Source organism: Delphinapterus leucas, chromosome 17 (assembly GCF_059928025.1).
Source record: "Delphinapterus leucas isolate spDelLeu-1000000601 "Yukka" chromosome 17, BTC_Dleu_Yukka2, whole genome shotgun sequence".
NCBI lineage: Eukaryota > Metazoa > Chordata > Mammalia > Artiodactyla > Monodontidae > Delphinapterus > Delphinapterus leucas.
The window spans coordinates 50,202,266-50,225,756 of NC_143145.1; the positions used below are offsets into that span (position 1 = coordinate 50,202,266).

At 39.8% G+C, this 23,491-nt stretch overlaps 1 long non-coding RNA gene across 6 annotated transcripts in view; it reads left to right on the forward strand.

Annotated features, from left to right (window-relative positions):
- LOC149746995 (uncharacterized) overlaps positions 1–20,847 on the forward strand; it is a 23,108-nt gene extending 2,261 nt beyond the window's left edge. The window contains exons 3-6 of one of the 6 annotated variants that reach the window (XR_016388426.1): positions 801–3,455; positions 5,984–8,161; positions 8,739–8,854; positions 19,837–20,847. This is a non-coding gene — a long non-coding RNA (uncharacterized LOC149746995). Of the gene's footprint in view, positions 1–800; positions 3,456–5,983; positions 8,162–8,738; positions 13,954–19,836 lie in introns of those variants that run through there. The other 5 variants (XR_016388427.1, XR_016388428.1, XR_016388429.1 and 2 more) reach the window with 5 other exon arrangements.
- Positions 20,848–23,491: the final 2,644 nt, after the last annotated feature.

A 23,491-nucleotide genomic window follows, 5' to 3' on the forward strand; every position in this document is an offset into this window, starting at 1 on the left:
GGTGCAAATATTATACACAATACCAAGTCCATGCTAGGCATTTAATGAATTCTAAAGCAAAAGTAATAGGGAATGCCTGACTTCAATCAGGGATTTCTGCCTACAGAAAATCAGTGCTTCCTGTATTTTTGTATTGCCTGAAATGAGAGTAGCAGTGTTACATTTTACAATAAATGGAAGCTGTAATGAAAGAGTGTGTTTTAAAATTTGATAATTTAAAATAAAATACTTAGCTCTAAAGATATGGTCTGATAATCTGTGGTTCATTCCTTAATAAGCTTTTTGCTACAAAAAGTGCTCAGAAAACTTTTCCCATTCATTCATTCATCCAGTCAGTTTACAAACTAAGAATTCTAGAGAAAGAGAACAAAAATTAAGAAGGGAGGAAATGATCAAAATAATAATTCAAGAATTTCTTCCAGGACCAAAAGACAAAGATGTTCATAGTTAAAGGACCCACCAGCTACCCACAGTGAATGAAGAAGGACCTATGTTAAAGCACGCCATTAAAAAGATCAGAACACGAAGAGTAGAGAGGATTTTAAAAGTTTTTAGAGGGAAGAAGCAGGAATAAATGGATGGGAATTAGAATGGCATTGGGTTTCTCAACAATAACTTTTATGCTAAAACACTACAGTGAAATTTCAAGTATTGTAAGACAATAACTTCCAACCTAGAATCCTGTAGTCAAACTATCCATCAAGTGTAAGAGTAGAATAAAAACATTTTCACATATACAAGGATGAAAACATTTATTTTCCATCCATCCATCCACCTTTTTTTTTTTCTTTTTTTTTTAGGGCAAGTTACTAGAGGTTGTGCTCCAACAAAACATGAGAGCAAGACAAGAAAGAGAAAGACATGGGATCCAGAAAAAAGGACCAGGAGAATGTGAAGGGAAATGCCAGGGTGAAAGATATGTGGCAGAATTAGAGAGCAATCGTTTTCACCGGAGAAGGAAGATGGCAGACTCCAAGAAGAAAGACTGGTTAGTGTAATTGAATTTATTTAGATTACTAATTTTGAGTATTTGGGTAGTTATATTGATAGATGTTTGATAGATCTAATGAAATACGTGATAAAATTCGAGAGAGAACTTAAAAAATATAAGCAAGTAAAAAACGGAAGCAATTATTAATTCCATGAAAACTAAAAATTAGGCAAGAATGGAAACAGCGTTTCTCCAACTGTTGTGTGGTGAAAATTCTAAGACTTTTTAGAGCTTCTGAAATACTCGTGTATTATAAACCTCGAAGGAGAGAACATGCAGCATAGAGCACTCTGAAATTTATGTATATTTTTAATTACATTACTTTAAAATTTTTAAAAATTAGTATTCACATGGTTCAGAATTTAAAAGTGTAACCGACAGATAATTCAATAGAAAATTAGGCAAAAGACCTAGATACTTCACACAAGGGTATATCTAAATAGCAAATAATACATGAATGTGAAAAGGTGCTCGACATCATCAGTCATTAGAGAACTACAAGTTAAAACCACAGTGCAATATCACTACACAAATACAAGAATAACTAAAATTAAAAGGACAGAATATAGCAAGTGTGGGTGAGGTTTTGTAACAATTGGAGCTCTTGTACATTGCTGGTGGGAGTGTCAATTGGTACAATCAATTTTGCAAACTGTATGGCAATAGTATTAAAATTGCAGTTATGAGGATCCTCAGCAATTCCTTGCCTAGGTATATGGACATGCATATGCATATATTAGAAAGTTCATAGTAGTGCTATTTATAATAGCTTCAAACTGGAAATTACCCAAATGTCCATACATAGTAGAATGAGTTAATGATTTGTGGCCCATTTACACAGTGGAATACTAAACAGCAATGATATTGAGCAGTGTACAATATGATGAATTGCACAAATACAATACTGGATGAAAAAGCCAGACACAGAAGAGTATACATTTTATGAGTCAATTCCTATTAAGTACAAAAGTAAGCAAAACTAGCCTATGCTTTTAGAAATCAGGATAATGTCTGCTCTTGTAGAGTGGTCATAGTGAGTAGAAGGGACAGGATGAGGCCTCTGGGGTGATAGAAATATTCTGTTTCTTGATCTAGGACCTAGACTCTTGGTGCCAGTTACATGGGTATGTTCAGTTATGAAAATTCTTTGAGGCTACACAATGTGCACTTTTCTGTGTATATATATGTTATACTTCAATAAAAGGTTAATAGGTTTAAATACAAAAATAATATATGTGGGTGTATATTATGTCTCTTACTTTTATTTAATTAGTATTACAGTATATACCTGTTCACCTTGCTTGTCTTTCACTTAGTAATCTATTTCGGATATCTTTCCATACAAATGCATATAAAGCTTTCTCATCTTTTTTTTGTAAATGATGGATATGCCATAATTTACCCCTCATTGGTGGACACTTAGCTTGTTTCCACATATTTACTATTACAAATTATGCTGCAATAAGTAATCATATATGTCATTTCATACATGTGCAAGTGTATCCATATATATGCCCTAGAAGCTGAACTGCTGGACAAAAGAGTTATGTTCGTTTGTAATTTTGGTTTGTATTGTTGAATTGACCTTCACTGAGGTTGTTCCAGTTTTCTTTTTCTGCAGACAAATGAGAGTGCTGTTTCTCCACACACCTTCTTGCATTTCTTTTCGAGATAGATAGTATAATGTTGATCTGCTGATTCCTGTATTTCAGTGCTTTTAAAGTCATTTAAATGCTAAGATTCTTTTTATTGCAGACCTTCTAAATATCTGGCTTCAATTTGCTTATCACAACATCAAACCTTTAGCTTTCATGATAGTTTCACCATTATAGAGCTAAAACTATGTATTCTTAGTGATATGTACATTGTTTAATTAATGCCCATAATGAATGGCTAATGACAGAAAACCTAAATAATACTAATGCTAAACTACATCAACTAAATGAGAAACAAAAAACATGAGAATAATTATGCAAATTAGGCTTAAAAACAAGCCTCACACCTATATGTTGAATTCATCTATTCAAAATTCTGTAGAATCATATTAAGTCATATTTTCCATTTACTGAGAATAAAGGTTATTTATATCTGCATGTGCTATTTTAGGGACATGGTAGCTTGAAATGGCATGCTTGAAATCTCTCATAGTCTGTTTTTTTGTTTTGCTTGTTTTTTTAACTTCAATGCCTTTTATTCCTGTAAGTTCTTTATATTTATTTATTTTTCTAATTTTTTTAAAAATTAATTTTTATTGGACTATAGTTGCTTTACAATGTTGTGTTAATTTCTGCTGTACAGCAAAGTGAATCAGCTATATGTATACATATAATGTCCATGGACAGAGGAATGGATAAAGAAGGTGTGGTATATATATGCAATGGAATATTATTCAGCCATAAAAAGGAATGAAATTGGGTCATTTGTAGAGACGTGGATGGAGCCAGAGACTATCATAAAGAGTGAAGTAAGTCGGAAAGAGAAAAACAAATATCATATACTAACGTTTATATGTGGAATCTAGAAAAATTGTATAGATGATCTTATTTGCAAAGCAGAAATAGAGACACAGACGTAGAGAACAAACGTATGAACACCAAGGCAGGAAGTGGGGGGGTGGGTGGGATGAATTGGGAGATTGGGATTGACAGATATACACTATTGCTACTATGTATAAACTAGGTAACTAATGAGAACCTACTGTATATAGCTCAAGGAACTCTACTCAATGCTCTGTGGTGACCTAAATGGGAAGGAAATCCAAAAAAAGAGGGGATATATCTCATAGTCTTTAAAATTAGAAACAAGACAGAAAAGTTGAAAAATAAACCCCTTAAAAAAGTACAAATGCAAGAATTAAAAACATCTCATATTCTAATTTTTTCTATTTTTTGGTCTAAAAGCATCTGGTAACCATTGGGGGAAAATGGGTGAAGGATATGTGGGACCACTCTGTATTATTTTTACAACTTCCTGTGAGTCTATTATTATCTCCAAATAAAAAGTTTTAAAAAGTTGTACCTGGGTGTATTCGTTTCCAGGCACTGCCATAACAAAGAACCACAAGAATTATAAAAAGGTATGTAAAGGAGAAGTAAGGCTTCCTGATTCTTCAGATCTCCAGTTCACCTCCCCTAAGACAGCAAATAAATTTAACAAATATTATGTGCCATAATGCTAGGTGCTGGAAATACAGGGATAACAAAAGACACATGGTCTCTGTCCTTAAAATGCTTTTAGTGTTCTAAGGGAGATAGAACCTAAGCATACAATTACAGTAGAGTGTGATAAATGTTCTGGTAGGGAAGTCCAGGGCACACTCAGAAATTAGGAGAAAGAAGCCTGCATGGTAATTTAATGAAGAGAGGTAAGGCAAACTGCCCAAAGTCATAGAGTTTTTAAACTACAGAGACATGATTCCTGCACAAATCTATTTGAATTAAAGCTCATATTCTTTCCAGAAACTGCTTGCTGTGTCACTAGGGTATTACATTTTCAGTTTCACTTTATATGATGTCTCAGGAGAGGAATTTAGTAGCAAGAGGGAATTTCCCAGCTACAAAAAGACAGTGATGGACAAAAATTTATTATTAATGGACATTTCATGGGAAATTCCATTTTCTTTTGACATTTTAATCGGCAGGTTTCCAAGAGTGTGGAAAGGTATGTTACCAGTAGCTCAGTCTGCATTTAAAAATTTTAGCTCCTGAATTAAGCAGGATATTTTGCTTTTTCAAATGTCTTCAGAACTCAAAATCATTTTCTCCAGCTGTCACTCCTAGCTTGTAAGCAAAATATACTAAGATATATTTTTTAGGCAATACACACACACACACACACACACAGACAAAGCCACACTTTTTTTTTTTTTTTCTGCTTTAGGCAGTGGCTATATGAAAGAGATTATAAGTTCAGTACCCTTTTTAGTATCCTTTTTTGGGCAAGTATAGACCAAGTTGTAGAAGAAGGCAGAGCTTTTCTTATTGTAGTAGCCAGTATAGTGTAGGTCAGGAGTCCCCAACCCCCGGGCCGCAGACTGGTACCGGTGTGCAGCCTGTTAGGAACTAGGCCGCACAGCAGGAGGTGAGCGGCTGGCAAGCGAGCGGAGCTTCATCTGCTGCTCCCCATCGCTCCCCATCGCTCGCCATCCCCCCACCCAGTCCGGGGAAAAATTGTGTTTCACAAAACCGGTCCCTGGTGCCAAAAAGGTTGGGGACCACTGGTCTAGGTCATAACAGCGCCGGCTGGTGCAATTTGGAATCGGAAACATGACTGAAGCAGGGGTCCAATGTCAGCAGCTGAACAGGTTGCCAGAGAGAACTCTAAGGTTTATTGGGAACTAAGGAACACTCAGGAAGCTTCTTTGACTTAATTTTTATAATTGTAAAAAGGAATAGAAATGTCTGCCCTGCCAGGGAAACCTTGTTGCACAACTCCTGCCAAGGACACTGTTCACACTGGGGAGGTGCCATTCACGTGGAATACGTTATGAATGGGCCCCCTAGAGTTGTGCGATGTGGAGGCCCTATAGCCTACCTGTCTCCCAGGATTGTTCTGAGAGACTCAAGTTATACAGTGAATATAAAAGAACTTTATAAGTTATAAACCTGTCAATCTATGTAAATAATAATAATAATAGTTATTTTCCTGGCCAGCTCTGCCCTTCAAGCAAAACATTCTTATCTAGTTTAAGAAAGAGAAAAGCAGCCCTTATTAGCTGGGAGCTGGCCTGGCACTCCCAGTGAATCTGTGGCATTCTCCTGTTCAATATAAACACTTTCATAGAACATCAACGTCAGACAGGACTATTTTGTCACTGTAGTGGAGCAAGAAAAAATAAGACCACTTCATTATCATGTTTGAACAGACAGAGGTAAAAACATTGTTCAAACCACAAAAATGAGCAAACATTGCCCTTTCCTGGCTAATAATAAGTGCCTGCTTCTTCTTTACCAATTATAGCTTTATCTCAATTTCATGATTCTCACTGTCTAGATATAAATTAAGATACCTGATCAGAGAATCACTCCTGCTTCCAGACAGCATCCAATGCAGGGAAGATACCCGTTTCCTTGAATGCTCCTCAGAATCACCTACAAGAAGTCCAAATCCTATGATAAATTATTTCTAACATCCTCTTACTGAGATGTCCTGATTCTTCATGGTACACATAACTCCTGCTTGCAATGAGTCAGTAAACCCAGATTTATAGAACTGCAGATGTGTTCCTGGTGGTCTTTGGATAGAGGACATTGGCAGATTCATAGAGCAGTTATTATGAATGCTCTATGGAGCCCTCACTGTCTGCATTTCAGTTAAAGAACTGGCTCCTCTAACTTCTCTAGGGACTTAGCTATGGTGTAGGTTCTTTTTCATAGCCCAGAACTCCTGAGGAAGAGATTCTGGTTGGCCATAATATCCCCCTTCACGTCCTTTGTGGATTATGGGGATATGGACATGAGGTACTGAATTTCTAAAACAGCAACAACAACAACAATATCGACAACAGCAATAATAACTAAGACTTATAGGTTAAGAATCCGCCTGCGAATGCAGGGGGCACGGGTTCAAGCCCTGGTGCGGGAAGATCCCATATGCTGTGGAGCAACTAAGCTCGTGCACTACAACTACTGAGCCAGCTCTCTAGAGCCTGCAAGCCACAACTACTGAGCCCACGTGCCACAACTACTGCAGCCCACGTGCCTAGTACCTGTGCTCCACAGCAAAGAGAAGCCACCGCAATGAGAAGCCCACACACCACAACAAAGAGTAGTGCCTGCTCGCCGCAACTAGAGAAAGACCGCGCACAGCAACGAAGACACAATGCAGCCAATAAATAAATAAATTTATTAATTTTTTAAAAAAACAACCTAACACTTATATAATGCTTGCTACGTGTCAGGGACTCTTCTAAGCAATTTCCATAGAGTCACTCACTTAGGACACCAACACTGTGCAATAGATGCTCTTATGACTCTAACTTCGCAGATGTAGAAACTGAGGCACAGAGATGTTAATTAGTTGTGTAAGGTCCCACAGCTATTCAGAGGCATAGCCAGCAATTGAACAAAGGAAATTATGTTGCTGTATTCTGAATCAGTTCAGCTGTTCTCATGAAGTAATAGAGTACTGAGAGATGGAGTGTGAATGATTTGGCACCACTCAACACACTTTTATATGAAGAGTTATTTTATACGTGAGCAAGGATATCTTTTAAAGGAGTTCAGTCTAGCAATCTTAAAGTGTTGATGTGTCTCTTTAATAATAGTGTCTGTTAGGAATAATTTAAACTTTATGGAACTAACTCCATTGGCTATAATTTGCTTTTTCTTTTACATATGAACATTTTAATTCGGCATTTATTGACTGTCTATGATGAGAATGGCTCTTTGGTGTGTAGTGTGGGACAAAAGCTCTACATTGCTATCTACAGAATAAATAAGCTCTACACTGCTGTCTACAAAAGTGATGACAAGTCTTTATATACATCATGATGATTTAAGTCTTTATATACATCATTTTTATCGTTTAGAAATCTTCCTTATTATGATAACAACTTGGAATTGGAATATAATTGGCATTAACTGATCTGATTCTAGCAGAAAAATATGGGGCTTCGGCACCCAATAGAGTTAAAAGTCTCCTTCTTCATTAATCTATGTGCATGACCTCTTTGGTATTTTGTAATCTCAGTGAGTCTCATTTCCTTCAACTATTAAATAGTGAAAATAATACTTTTCTTAAGGGTGTTAGGAGAATTAAATAGGATAATGTGCATAAGATTATACCCAATAAGTATTAGTTTTCTTTCTCAAAGTAAAATATGTGGGCCTTGCCAATTTTAGTCTAAGTGAGAATTATCAACTTTATGATTGTCAAGGCTGGGTTAGTGAATAGTGAAAAATGACTTAAAAACTGTGTAGCCATGCTGTTGTTTCAAATGTGATCTCTATGCAGACATGGACCGTATCTGTTTTGTTCAACAGTGCCTAGGACAATGAAAGTGATAATAATACACCTACTATCACCTTAGACTGTGGAAGGATGTTATGGTCAGTAGAAGACTGCAATTCTTGGGTGAAAAGCATGCAGAATTCTCTAGTGTGCTCATTTCAAGTTTTTGTGTTTTCAAAGTTACACGTTCATGTTTAAAAGTCATTATAGTTCACAAAGGTAAATAGTAATAATAATATTATGACATCTATTATGACAAAAGTACAGGATTTTAAAAAATCTTTGCAGCCAATATTCTGATAACTCTCTGAGTCTAAACTGTATCTCTAAACTCTTAGACTGTAGTCTAAGTAGAAGTAATATATTCTTTCACCTATTTAGAAAATTAAAGTATTATTAAAGAAACCATGTACAACTGAATATGTTGGATGGAAGATATTTGATTTCAAGCATAATTAGGTATTAAGTTTATTCCTTTTAGTAGATTTAGTGAAAACTTAGTCATCTGATTGAATGAATATATCAATCTTCTTTAAAAACTTATTATGAAATAAATAGATGAAAGAAGTATTAAAATTGAAATACTAACTTCTCACACATAAAAATGTTTTTCATTCTACCAAATACAATATCATTAAGACAAGCTTGTGTTGTAATTATTATCTCTATTGAGATATGATGGGGCTAATAAATGATATTATAAAGACAGGAAGATTCCAAAAAGAAAGGGAAGAAAAAAGATAAGCTACTATGTTACCAAACCTACAAGTCAGGTAAGATACTTCTCTTCCCCTAGGAAGGAGTACTGGCCTGATGAAGGAAGGGGAGTGGATGGTACAGCGAGAGCCTGGGTACGTTATTCCAGTGAAAGAACTCCTCCTGGAAGAAAATACGTGGAATGAGGGGATGGTGGTAAGTGTTCTCCCCAACAATTCCCATTTTAAAGATGGGAAAACTAAGTCTAAGAATAGATTGACTAGCTTCAAGTATTACAAGTAAAAGGTGAGAGAACTGGGAGTAAACCAGATGGTTTATTTCAGGTTTATCAGAGGGCTCTTATTAATGAGGTACACGATATAGTATCCTAGAATCACAGTAAAACCAGGACCTATACATGTAAAAGTTAGAGCCGAATATCATAAATTTGCAGCTTTCTTTATATTTGCTTTGTGATGAGGTAATGAACTTATTAGAATAAAAGCATTGTATATATTTTTATTTAGTGAGTACTCAAATGGTGCATACATCTGAATTAAATGCCTGAAATATCTCAGTTATTAAGAAGCTATCATTGGAGACGTAGCAGAGTGTACATATGTTTATGCACGCAAATATTTAACAGAAACACAGTAAAAAGTTTCAATTATATTCATGCTGAAGTATGGAAGTTACCAGAGAGTTAGTGAACGAGGAATTTAATCACTATTATTTTGTAGAGTGTAAATGATTGAGAAAAACTTACAGAAAGAGGTGATCTGAAGGTCAGTTCAAAGGAGAGAATCATTTTTCGTTGTTTCCAGAGAGTTTTTGGTACATTTTAGAGAGGGCTACAAAATCCAAGAATGAGAACCACGTCCCACCAGGACAACTGGTGGGTGTGTATGTTGCAAAGAAGCAATAGCATGGTGAATGAAGTGTGTACCTCACTACACTCTGGGCAATAAAATGTTTTAAGAGTCAGGTTCCATAATATGAGTTTGTAACATCTTACCTATAATTTGTGGGTAGATGGGCAAAGGCTTGGCCTTAATCACACATATAAAAACACGTTAACAAGATCATGTTTGGTTTTAACCCCAGTCTCTATTTTCGTACCTGCATTGCTTATCCTTACTGAAACTTGCTTTCCTCATCCGTAAGGGAAGTACTTTATGAACTGTGACATACTAATTAATTTTAGTTTTGAATCATGGCTCTTCTTTAAGGTTTTCTTTGTTCTAGTTTAGTGTCATTTGAGGGTGAGCACTGCACAAGGCACATATAGAAAAACACAGGGTATTTCCTGCCTTCCAGGAGTTTTAAGAAAAGAGAGAACAGTTTTTAGAGGCTTAGCACTTATTCCACTCTTGGATGTTTCTCTACTAACATGGTTTCTAAAATTACTCATCTGTTGTGGAGCTCAATAAATATTTCTCCAGTAACTAACATAAGACAGGCAGATCAAATAATTAGATGTAACACTTTCATTCATACAATATAGCGTGTTATCTTACACATGAAAATTGGCAACATGTTCAAAGAGTAACCAAGCTGGCTTTTAGGATCTAGCTGTGTCAGTCAGTTTTGGTTTATTATCTCTCTCCTCTGCCTGCTGTATCTTGTATTTATTTATGTCATCTTCATGTATAACTTCTAAACTATAAGAGCTAGCCACTATGGCTTTGAATGTAATGAAGTCACAGTATGATGAAGGAATTGTTTTCTAATGCAACTCTCCCTAAACCTCAAAACATTAGAATAATTCTGTAGTCGTCCATTTGTCTCAGTTACTGCTCAGAGCGCTAATGTAGCAGGTTGTGTGCCTGGGCAGTATGGGGTACTTGCTTTCACTGCTGAGCTTTCTAACACTACAAATAAAACATAGATTATTCAGAAAGTACAAAGGTTCAACATCTTCCCACAAAATCGTTGATGAAGTTATTTCATTAATTAGCTCTTAAAAACAAAACAACTGATAACAACAGGATACCTATTGATTTATGAGGTAAACAATTTCCTTTGAAAAGATAAATATTGATGCCAATACACTGGTGATGAAGTGGAGCCTAGGGGATGAGGGGCTCCTCATGTGGGGATGAGGCCAGCTAGCAGGCGTTGTCTGAGTCAGGACCTTGAGCTGGGTCAGGAGGTATAGACCTTATAACTCTCTTACTGATCATTGATCCTGGGGGTGAATGGCAACATCCTGTGAGATTTCTGAGTCAGTTCTGAAGTAGGTTCTCGTTCGAGTTGGGCAAACATGTAAGAGCAGTATATAATTGCTTGGGCACCAGCCCAGCCTGGAGTTGATGCTTAGGATGAGGTAGGTAGACAGAGACTAAAGGATCAATTTTTTAAACCAATGAGAAAATTGCTGAAGTTGCTCTACTCAGGGCAGGCGTTGTGGGGTGCAGAGTACAACTGAGGAGTGGTTTATCCTTAATTCTTAAGTGTGCTAAAAGTAGATGTGTAGTTTTATTATATGGTATTTTGGGTCAGTAATGATAGTCGTACATACATGTCTGCTTCTATATGTTACTTATACATTATATATATTACATATGTGTATCTATATATGACATTAGTTCATACATGTACATTGTATAAAATTTAGAAGAATCAAAAGGGGTATAGTGAAAAGTTAGTCTCTACCCCTTTCTATGCCTCCCAGCCACCAATTTCCCTCCTGGAAGGTGAATTACAATTGCCAGTCTCTCACTTCCTCCTTTCATGCTCTTTGTTCTAGCCGATTAATCTCCCCAAGCCCAAGGGCTCCTGCTCAGAAATTTTCCAGCTTCTGCATTTTCCTGTCTGGTTAAATTTAACCTTATTTACCTATCTTTCAAAGCCTCAATGTTTTATTTATTCTTCTTTAATTTCTTTTGTCCAGTTCTCCTAACAAGCTCCCTATGTCTCATTCCTACATGTACTTGTTCTCACTTCTCATTCATGATCTTCTCTCTTCTCTAGTCTATGTGAAATTTGTGCTTCTTTGAGACTGAAGTCAGACCCTATTTCTTCTGACTGCTCCACCCATCCCCATTGATTTCCTTCTTCTCTGAACTCCTAGGCATCTACAAAGTGGGTTATGCTTCAGTATCCCAAAATGATGCCAAAATATGTTAAATAAAATATTAAGCTGCATTATTTGGCTGGAACTATATAAATCCAAAGAGGCAAAGAGGTTAGCTCAAAGCTATCAGCTGTTACAATTATCTTTGATTAATGAAAAAAGTTAACATACAGAATTTTTCAAAATATGGTTCTTGCGGAGAAAGAGAAAAAGGAGTACTTGCTGGGGAGAAGTTGCAAACCACTAACTGTACACACATCTAGTACCTAACTATGTAGTCAAGTGGTTGAGAGCATGACCTTTGAAGTCAGGCACACATAGTTTTGACACTCTCTGATCTTTTGGAGCCTTGGTTTCTCAACAAGGAAATGAGTTAGCAGGTAAAGCACTCAGCACAATGCCTACTGTATGGTAAATGTCCAATAAATGTTATGTGTTATTGTTTTTTTTTTTTTCTTGCGGTACACGGGCCTCTCACAGTTGTAGCCTCTCCCGTTGCGGAGCACAGGCTCCGGACGCACAGGCTCAGCGGCCATGGCTCACGGGCCTAGCCGGCTCCGCGGCATGTCGGATCTTCCCGGACCAGGGCACGAACCCATGTGCCCTGCATCGGCAGGCAGACTCTCAACCACTGCGCCACCAGGGAAGCCCTGTAGAACATATTTCTTATAGTGGGTTACATTAAAAAAATTTTAAACCCACCAGTAAAGTGGTTAAGAGTACAGGCTCTGGCAAAAAGGTTACCTTGGTTTAATCCTAGTTCTTTGTCTTACCAGCTCTGTGATCTTGAGTGGGTTACTTGTTCTCTCACACAGTTACTTTGTCTCCTTGGGTCTCCCCTCAAAGGGTCTTTTTGAGGATTAAATGGATGAATCTAAGTAAAGCAGTTTGAACGGTGCTTTAGTAGCAAACACTCAGTTACTGTTACTTTCCCAATGTTACCTGGTTAGCAAGTGGCAGAACTGGGCAGATTCCTGTTCTGTCTGATAAAGTTTAGTCTTGAGTTTGAAATCAAAGGTAATTTCAAGCTGACTTAGGTGTCCCGTCAAAACAAACAAAGAACAAAATAAGTCTGCCTTTACAATAATTTACCAGCAAATTAAAACGATGGGAACCCTCATCTTCTCAGGAAGTTGGCCTATGTTGGCAGAGTCTTGTCTCTGAGAGAGTACAGGTTTCCTGTCTTGTTCTGCTCTGAGTTACAGGAGAAGAATATGTGGAAGGCACTAGGTTGTTTGACATATAGAACAAAGTGGTGACTCACATAAATCTTTACCGTAGGATCACCATATAAATGTTTACATCTAAAAGGAATCAGGCAAAGGAGGAAATCATGCAAGAGTCTGGAGGGAGGCCTTCAGCTAAAAGTTTGTGAGATGACTGCTTTTGTTATTGGTTGTATTTGTCTTTTGTTTTTTTCTGCTCTGTTTCCTCCCTCTGCTCCAGCAGGCAGCTGAGGCATTTTATCAATTTCTTAGAAAATTTTCTGATGCTACCTGGTGTTACGTGCTTTGAGTGTTGGTTGAAATATATAGCCAGGCTATACTGCTTTCACAGGCTCTGAAAATTTAAGAATTTAAGAAGCTAATGAGTTTCTTAAGTTATGCGTAAGCCTTAGTTGCTGAAAATTATTCTGGGCCTTTAAACTGCTGATTTTTATATTCAGCCAAAAGCCAATTTAAAATGAATCCCATACTACCTCCAATTTGCTTGATTGTAGAGTAATTTTATATCTAGTTAAGGTTTTGTTGGAATATGTATTTCTAGATTTTACGGTTTGGAAAGTGTGTGAATCCAGCCTCTCTACCAGGATGTGGCAGGGAGTTAGCAGTGTTTTGAACCATCAGGGAAAGGAAGTAGATATATTCAGCACCCTGCCGCATCTCAACAGATCCATTTTCTCATCTTAGTAGTGGTAATCTTTCATTTGTTATTTTGGTTTGAATGTTGTTTGTAGCATATGGCCCTAATGCCTTAGAGCCCTGAGTAGAAGGGAAGGCAGTGCTAATAATTCTCTGACGGAGACATACCCCTTCTTCCCCCACTTCGTTGTTCTTGAAGGATATGATTTCTCTTTTATTATTTATTTATACTTTTTAAAAGAGCAGTTTGAGGTTCACAGCAAAGTTATGGGGAAGTTACAGGAATTTCCCTTATACTCACTGCCCCTGCACATGCATAGGCTCCCCTATTATCAGCATCCCCCGACCAGAGTGGTTTATTTATTACACCTGTTTAACATACACTAACACATCATAATCATTCAGAGTCCATAGTTTACATCTGTTTACATTACATAGTCTACATTGCAGTTCATTCTTGGTATTACACATCTCACACCAGGCAGAATGGCCATCATCAAAAATCTAGAAACAATAAATGCTGGAGAGGGTGTGGAGAAAAGGGAACACTCTTGCACTGCAGGTGGGAATGTGAATTGGTACAGCCACTGTGGAGAACAGTATGGAGATTCCTTAAAAAACTACAAATAGAACTACCATATGACCCAGCAATCCCACTCATGGGCATACACCCAGAGAAAACCATAATTCAAAAAGAGTCATGTACCAAAATGTTCATTGCACCTCTATTTACAATAGCCAGGAGATGGAAACAACCTAAGTGTCCATCATCGGATGAATGAATAAAGAAGGTGTGGCACATATATACAATGGAATATTACTCAGCCATAAAAAGAAACGAAATTGAGCTATTTGTAATGAGTTGGATAGACCTAGAGTCTGTCATACAGAGTGATGTAAGTCAGAAAGAGAAAGACAAATACCGCATGCTAACACATATATATGGAATTTATGAAAAAAAATGTCATGAAGAACCTGGGGGTAAGACAGGAGTAAAGACATAGACCTACTAGAGAACGAACTTGAGGATATGGGGAGGAGGAAGGTTAAGCTGTGACAAAGCGCGAGAGAGGCATAGACATATATACGCTAACAAACGTAAGGTAGGTAACTAGTGGAAGCAGCCGCATAGCACAGAGATATCAGCTCCGTGCTTTGTGACCGCCTGGAGGGGTGGGATAGGGAGGGTGGGAGGGAGGGAGACGCAAGCGGGAAGAGATATGGGAACATATGTATTTGTGTAACTGATTCACTTTGTTATAAAGCGGAAACTAACACACCTTTGTAAAGCAATTATACCCCAATAAAGATGTTTAAAAAAAAAAAAAAGAAAATATATAGATGAAGTGTAAAAGGGTTGGAATAGATATACCATAACAGTAAAAACAAAACAAAACAACAACAACAAAACCGGAGTGGCTAAGAAAATATCAGAAAAAAATTACATTTTAAGACGAAAATTTTTACCAGAGACAAAGACATTTTAAAATGATAAAATGATTATTCCATCTAGAATGCATAATAATTATAAACTTATATGCACGTAACAACAGGACTTCAAAATACAATGAAGCAAAATCGACACAACAGAAAAGAGAAACAGACAGTTCTACAATAATAGTCGTATACTTTAAAACCCTTCTTTCAATAGCAGAACAGACAGAAGATCAACAAGAAAATAAAAACCTTGAACAGCATTATCAATCAAGTAGACCTAACAGCCATCTATAAAACATTCCACCCAACAGCATCAGAATATACATTCTTTTCAAATGCACATGGATATACTATATGCTAGAGCATAAAACAAATTTCAGTACATTTTAAAGGATATAAACCATACGAAGAGTGCTCTCAGATGACAACAGAATGCAATAAGAAATCGTTAACAGAAAGAAATTTGTTGAAAATCACAAATGGAAATTAAAGAATATATTCCTAAATAATTCATGGGTCAAGTAAGAACTCGTAAGGGGAATTAGAAATAATTTGAGATGAATTAAAATGAAAGTATAACATATTAATACTTGATTGGTCCCACATACTCTTCTGAAAAGCAGAGGGGTTAGACAAAGAGATCTAAATTAATTAAAAAATCATTTATTATTCTGGGAATAAAAAGAACTGGGCTTAGTCTCAGTTTTGCCTTTATCTTTGTGTCTGTTGATTATCTTGGAATAGTCATTACATAATCAACATACAGTTGCCAGCTCAGGAATCAAATACTGTCATCTCTAGGGCTACCATAACAAGATACCACAAACTTGTTAGCTTAAAAGAACAGAAATTTATTTTATCACAGCTCTAGAGGCCAGAAGTTCAAACTCAAAGTGTTGAGAGGACCATGTTCTTTCTGACGCCTCAAGGGGAGGGAGGATCCTTCTTTGTCTTAACCAGATTCTGGTGGTGGCCATCAATCACTGGTGTTGGCAGTTTTTTGATTTGCAGCTGCATCACTCTGGTCTCTTTCACTCTTGTCACATGGAATTGTCTCTGTGTGTTTCTGTCTCTGGAAACAATTTGAATAGAAATTTCTATTTTTAAAAAACAAACTGTTGATTATTATGCTCTATTTAGATACTTCCTCTAACCCACACCCACCTCCATTTCCCCATATGTATTTGAGAAGGAAAGAGGAACTCCTGTGAGCTATCATATTGGAAAGAATCAATAATACAATGTTTTACTAGAGATGCCTCTTATCTAAAATATTTGAATTAAATATAAAATCTGGGGAAATGATCGCCCAGTTTCCCTCTTCTAGAGGCATGTTCTAAATGATAGGCGGCAGAATATTCTATACCCATGAGGTTTGCTGACATTATTGATTTGGGCCAGGATCTGTATTTTCTCTCTAAAGAAAACAGTATTCTCTCTTTACTTTCTTTAATATATAATGTTGGTGTCTTAAGTTTATTGTCAGAGAGGATGCTTATAGTTCAAATGATTTGGTTGTATTTCACCAGGATTATTACAAGATAGTCAAACAATGGCCGGGCTCCAGGATAGACCTCGGTCCCTTTGTTCCACTGGGATACTGATCTGAAAGCCACTGTTTTCTTATATTCCAAAGACCAAATAAATAAACAAACAAAAAAACAAGTAAATGAAACTATTTTAAAACCAACTCTCTTTTCTTCCTCATCCATGTTAATTCTCTTCTACCTAAAATTACTTCCTGGAAGTGATTTTTATGTTTCTTAGAGCTTCTTTACGTATATATCCACACTAATGCATATAAAACTGTGCCTTGTAGATCTTATACTTTTTCCATTTGAATAACTCTTTTCTCATGTCATATAGAGTTTATCCATTGTCCTAGATATGCATTTTCCCTGTGTATTTGAGCATCATAGGAAGATAAATTCTACTCTTGAAAATGTTAACTGGTCACTGAGACACAGAAAGCTATTATTCTTACCAGTTTTCAATGGTGAGTAGATTCTGTAGGGGTGGAATTTTAAGATGTAAGTATACTGTTTTTCTACACTCAAATTCCGTTCCCCTTATCATAGAAATTGACCAGCGAAGTGTGCTGCTGACTTTTCAGAATCCATGTACATATAATCCATTGTTATTAGATATAACGTTGGTCAGAAAAGCATACTGTGAAATGTTGCTTTTATTTAAACTCCCACTATTTTCACTACATGGTTTCAAGATTTTACTTCATTATTGTCCTCTGGTGGTGGGCTCTGTGAACTGCATATTTACGGGTCTGGAGCACATATCTTCCCGGAGGTATACGACTCCTCAGGTACCAGCTAAAGAGTAGATGATAAGAAGCATTCAGATTTATTAAAACTCATTAAGAATATCAGTAGCCTGACTGTTGTTTCTAAAAATATAAAATATTTATCCTTCTGTTGTCAAACAACCATATTTCATGAAAAGAAGTATAAATCTTTTTTTGCTTGCAATAGAAGAACGATAATTGAAGATATTCTTCATTTGGACCAAATACCTTCTCTGAAAATATAAGTTAAAATAGGAGTTGAAATTTCCGAAATATTCTTTAGGAAATAAAACTCCACATATAATTTCAAATTATAATTTAGTTTTACCTTAAATTTAAATATCTATATTGAATTTAATTTAAGGAAGGAAGGAAGGAAGAAAGAAAGAAGAAAAGAAGGAAAGAAGGAAAGAAAGAAAGGATGGAGGGAGGGAGGGACGGTGGGAGGAAGGAAGGAAGGGAGGAGGGAAGGAAGGAAAAAGGAAAGAAAGAAAGAAGATAAAGTAAAATGAAATATAATAAAGTTATTAAATTAAAAATTACTTATTAAGAAAAAAAAACGAACGGATAGAACCTTTGGATAAATGGTGGAAGCAAAGCTATACAGACAAAATCTCATACAGAAGCATACACTTACAAACTCACAAAAAGAGGAATAGGGGGAAAAAATCATAAATCTTGCTCTCAAAGTCCACCTCCTCAATTTGGGATGATTCTTTGTCTAAATGAGGGAAGGAAAGAAGGAAGGAAGGAAGGAAGGAAGGAAGGAAAGAAAGAAAGAAAGAAAGAAAGAAAAAGAAAGAAAGAAAGAGAAAGAAAGAAGATAAAGTAATATAAAATAAAGTTATTAAAATAAAAATAATTATTAAGAAAAAAAGTTTTTAAAAAAACAGAACCCTAGAACAAATGGTGGAAGCAAAGCTATACAGGCAAAATCTCACAGAGAAGCATACACATACACACTCACAAAAAGAGGTAAAGGGGAAAAAATGATAAATCTTGCTCTCAAAGTCCACCTCCTCAATTTGGGATGATTCGTTGTCTATTCATGTATTGCACAGATGCAGGGTACATCAAGTTGATTGTGGAGCTTTAATCCGCTGCTTCTGAGGCTGCTGGGAGAGATTTCCCTTTCTGTTCTTTGTTTGCACCGCTCCCAGGGGCTCAGCTTTGGATTGGGCCCCGCCTCTGCGTGTAGGTCGCTGGAGGGCGTCTGTTTCTCACTCAGACAAGACGGGGTTAAAGGAGCCGCTGATTCGGGGGCTCTGGCTCACTCAGGCCGGGGGGAGGGAGGGGCACGGAGTGCGGGGCGAGCCTGCGGCGCCACGGGCCGGCGTGACTTTGCACCAGCCTGAGGCTCACCGTGCGTTCTCCCGGGGAAGTTGTCCCTGGATCCCGGGAACCTGGCAGTGGCGGGCTGCGCAGGCTCCGCGGAAGCGGGGTGTGGATAGTGACCTGTGCTCGCACACAGCCTTCTTGGTGGCGGCAGCAGCAGCCTTAGCGTGTCATGCCCGTCTCTGGGGTCCGCGCTTTTAGCCACGACTCGCGCCCGTCTCTGGAGCTCCTTTAAGCAGCGCTCTTAATCCCCTCTCCTCGCGCAGTAGGAAACAAAGAGGGAAGAAAATGTCTCTTGCCTCTTCGGCAGCTCCAGCTCTTTTCCCGGACTCCCTCCCGGCTAGCCGTGGTGCACTAACCCCTTCAGGCTATGTTCACGCCACCAACCCCAGTCCTCTCCCTGCGCTCCGACTAAAGCCCGATCCTCAGCTTGCAGCCCCGCCCACCCCCGCGGCTGAGCAGACAAACCTCTCGGGCTGGTGAGTGCCAGTTGGCACCTATCCTCTGTGCGGGAATCTCTCCGCTTTCCCTCCGCACCCCTGTGGCTGTGCTCTCCTCCGCGGCTCCTAAGCTTCCCCCCTCCGCCACGCGCACTCTCCTCCCGCGAAGGGGCTTCCTAGTGTGTGGAATCCTTTCCTCCTTCACAGCTCCCTCCCACTGGTGCAGGTCCCGTCCCTATTCTTTTGTCTCTGTTTTTTCTTTGGCCCTACCCAGGTATGTGGGGAGTTTCTTGCCTTTTGGGAGGTCTGAGGTCTTCTGCCAGCGTTCAGTAGGTGTTCTGTAGGAGTTGTTCCACGTGTAGAGGTATTTCTGGTGTATCTGTGGGGAGGAAGGTGATCTCCGCGTCTTACTCTTCCGCCATCTTCCCCTCCCAGGTATCCGTTTTTTCTAGACTTTTCTTTCTTCAGCTCACAAAGGGGCCCCTGAGGATTAAGCGGAGGAACGTCAGGGTTTCTTCCAGGCCAGCTTCAGCCCTGGGATGTTCAGGGCAGACTCTCATTACAAACCTCAGTTTCTGAGGCTCCTGGCTTATGGCCATTTAGTATAGAAGGAGGCTCCTGGCTGGGGAAGGCTCAGACAAAACGATGCAGGTTCTAATCTGTGGCAGTGGGCAGTGGGGGGCGGGGGGTGTCAGTGCAGGAAGAGGCATTCGCTGCCTTAGGCATTTAAACCATTGCCTTCTCTTCAGGATGACTCACCTGCAAGATTCTGTGGGGTCCGCCTCCTGCCACCATGCTACAATTGCCGGATTTTGGGTCTGGAGCAACCCAGGTCTTCGTCCGGCATTTCCGGAGAGTGCTTTCTCTTCGGAGCACGTCTGGGGACTGGCTTCTCTGCTTCCACCTTGGCTGGCGAGGCCAAAGGAGCATCTTCCATGGGGAAGAGAGGGAAGACATTCCAGTTTGGAAGAACAAAAGCAAAGACACACTCTTCTCTACCTTGTCCTGCCCCAAATATAAATTCATAGCACCTTCACATTTGTATAACTATGGACTTAAAAAGACCAAGAGATTAAGGGGCCTACCCAGTGTTACACAGGTAGTGGAGAGGTGTTCTGCTCAATGGTTAGGTTCATGGTGGGGCTCCGGATTTACAGCTGATAGGAATGTGAGGGCAAGCTCATGCCATTTCAAACATTTCCAAGTGGTACTGAGAGAGATGTTGAAGGTGCAAAATGAGGGTGCTGAATGACCTCACAAAGTGGGGATGGTGGGCCCATTTTAACATGAAATTGAAAATAAATTCATGACAAAAGGACATAATAGAAAATGACAACATAATCATAACACTCCCCTCTCCCCTGGAAGTAAAATTCATTAGAATCCTCTCTCTCTCCACCATGAAAGGATGAGATAAAGTCTCAGCAGCAGCCCCCGTGAAAAACATGGTCAACAGGGTGAAGAGGTGTCACTAAGACCATATGGTGCGACTCAGAGAAGCAAAGAGACAGCTCTGCCCTTAGCCTGATGAGGCCCACAGGAAGGAACATGTGTGGCAACCTTGGATAGTGTGGCAATGAGAGAGAACCTTCTTTAGGAGGGGACTCCCTGCTGCCACCTTGAAAAAGCAAATATGGGACATTCGTTTACTGTGGCTCTTGCAGAGGCGATGTGCCCAGAGGTTGGGCCACCCTGCTTGACAGTCAAAGCACCTTGTATTCCTGTGCTGCTTGAAAGCTCCAATCGCCGGATTTTGGGTCTGGGGCAACCCAGGTCTTCGTCCGACCATTCCAGAGAGTGCTTTCTCTTCGGAGCACGTCTGGGGACTGGCTTCTCTGCTTCTACCTTAGCTGGCGTGGCCAAAGGAACATCCCCGTAGAGCCGGTAGCCACCAACCAGGCAGTATGTCTCCCCATGCCAGCCCAACTGCGTTTCTCCACACCCGCGGTACAGGACATGGTAGTGACCAGGTGTAGGATGAGAAGCGGGAGCCACTGCTGCTGCAAAGAAAATCAGAACTGATCAGTCACTTCTGCTGTGCACAGTCTCCTGCCAGAATTTCCCTCTCTCATGTCTCTCCCAGTTTCTGGCTGAAGACCTTTTAATCTACTTGACGTCCAAAACACAGCCTTGGCGCATCATCTCTATGAGTCCCTAGAGAAGGGACACTGGCTGCAAAAGCAATCCCTAGAGCCTAGGGCTGCAGCACATGAGGAAGTCTCTTCACCATTCCCAGGGAAAACAGTAGAACCCGAAAGTAATTGCAATCATGATCCTCTCCATCTCTCCCTTCCACAACAGAGAAAACATTTCTTGCAGTCTGTCACTTCTGAGGCTTTCATGGAAATGTCTTTCAAGTTTTGGAAAAAAATAATCTAATATAAATTGGTTAAGAGCCCCGCCCACCTTGGCAACCCCTCTTGGGCCCCATTTATACTGCCTATTTCAACCACACTGAACTCTAGCTGTCTAATACTTTTATGTCGATTAGAACAAGGCCAAATACTGAGGCAGAGTGATCAGGAGACTCAGAACCGGGTTCTGGGTACCAAGTCTAGGCTCACATCAACCCAGCCTCCTGGGACACCATCTCCTCAGCCCTCCAGTCTCATTAGCACTTCATCACCGCCCCCCCTTCGTTCTTACGGTCTTCCCATCAATATGGCAACACCCTCTCCCCTAGTACTCAGCAACTCAGTAAGGGATGTGTCTGAGGGGACCGATATAGATGTCTACATGATAGCACAGTGGTGCCTGGGTTTGAAGGTGCGGTTCAAGAGTGGCCCTGTTCCTCAAACCGCTCCATTTGCAACTTGCCAACAAAAATGCGCTTGTCTTTTGTTAAGAGGCCAATCAGGAAAGGGTCTGAATGGAAGCATCCTGTAGCCCAAAGGGTAAGGCTACATTTATAAAGCTCAGAACCGTCCTGCACACTTGTCCAGGGATGAGCTCTCACTTGTCCTCAGCAGTGAGAACTGGGCGTCCCTGAAGGCGTCCCAGGTCACTGGTATTACTTACATTTGGGGGGAAAGTGCTCAGCTGTACGTAGTTGGCAACCCCCACAGGAACATGTGCCAGCCGGGTGAGGTTGTGTGTATATCACACCTCCTGTAGAGTTGCCCTGTCTGGGTGTACCTGCTGCACTGCCCACCCAGGGAACAGAGCACAGGTTAGAGTACACATACACTACCCGGTCACACATTCTCACACAGACAGCCAAAAAGATTGGTATCTGGTGGAGAACGGGTAGAGTAGTTTCTCTGAGTGCAGCCCGTTTGCACAGTTATGCTGCCATGGAAACCCTGAGAACGCCTGTGAGGGCATCACTACCCAGTGACGTCATATATGGAACCTTTGACTTGAGGGGCAGGCTTGAGGAGGAGGGGCAGTTTTGTGGAGGAGAACAGGGTAGAGGCAAAGGTACTCTGCCTCGCCCCTCACCCCTGGGCCTCCCCACCCACGCCCCAGCCTAGTAGACACCCCACGTGGGGCGTGCCGGTGGGCTGGCACAGCCGCAGGGGCCACAGGAGGGCAAGAGACACCCATATTCTGAGTTTGGCTTGAGAGACAAGATTAACGTAAGAGACAGCTAGGTTGTATGGCACTGACCCTAAGAGGCAGAGATTTGTGTGGCCTGGGGAATCAGGGAAGGCTCCTTGGCAGTCGGCCTGAAGGACAAGTGAGATTTGGACCCATGCGGAAGAGAGGGAAGACATTCCAGTTTGGAAGAATAAAGGAAAAGACACACTCTTCTCGACCTTGTCGTGCCCCAAATATAAATCCATAGCACCCTCACATTTTTACAACTGAGGACTTAAAAAAACCAAGAGGCTACGGGGCCTACCCAGTGTTACACAGGTAGTGGAGAGGTGTTCTGCTCAATGGTTAGGTTCATGTCGGGGCTCCAGGTTTACAGCTAATAGGAATGTGAGGACAAGCTCATGCCATTTCAAATATTTCCAAGTGATACCGAGAGAGATGTTAAAGGAGCAAAAGGAGGGTGCTGAATGACCTCACAAAGTGGAAATGGTGGGCCCATTTTAACATGAAATTGAAAACAAATTCATGACACAAGGACATAATAGAAAATGACAACATGATCATTACACTCCCCTCTCCCCTAGAAGTAAAACTCATTAGAATCCTCTTTCTCTCCACCATGAAAGGATGAGAGAAAGACTCAGCAGCAGCTCCCATGAAAAACATGGTCAACAGTGTGAAGAGGTGTTTCTAAGACGATTTGGTCCGACTCAGAGAAGGAAAGAGACAACTCTGCCCTTAGCCTGATCAAGCCTACGGGAAGGAACATTTGCGGCAGGCTTTGATAGTGTGGCAATGAGAGACAACCTTCTTTAGGAGGGGACTCCCTGTTGCCGACCTCGAAAAAGCAAAGGTGGGACATTC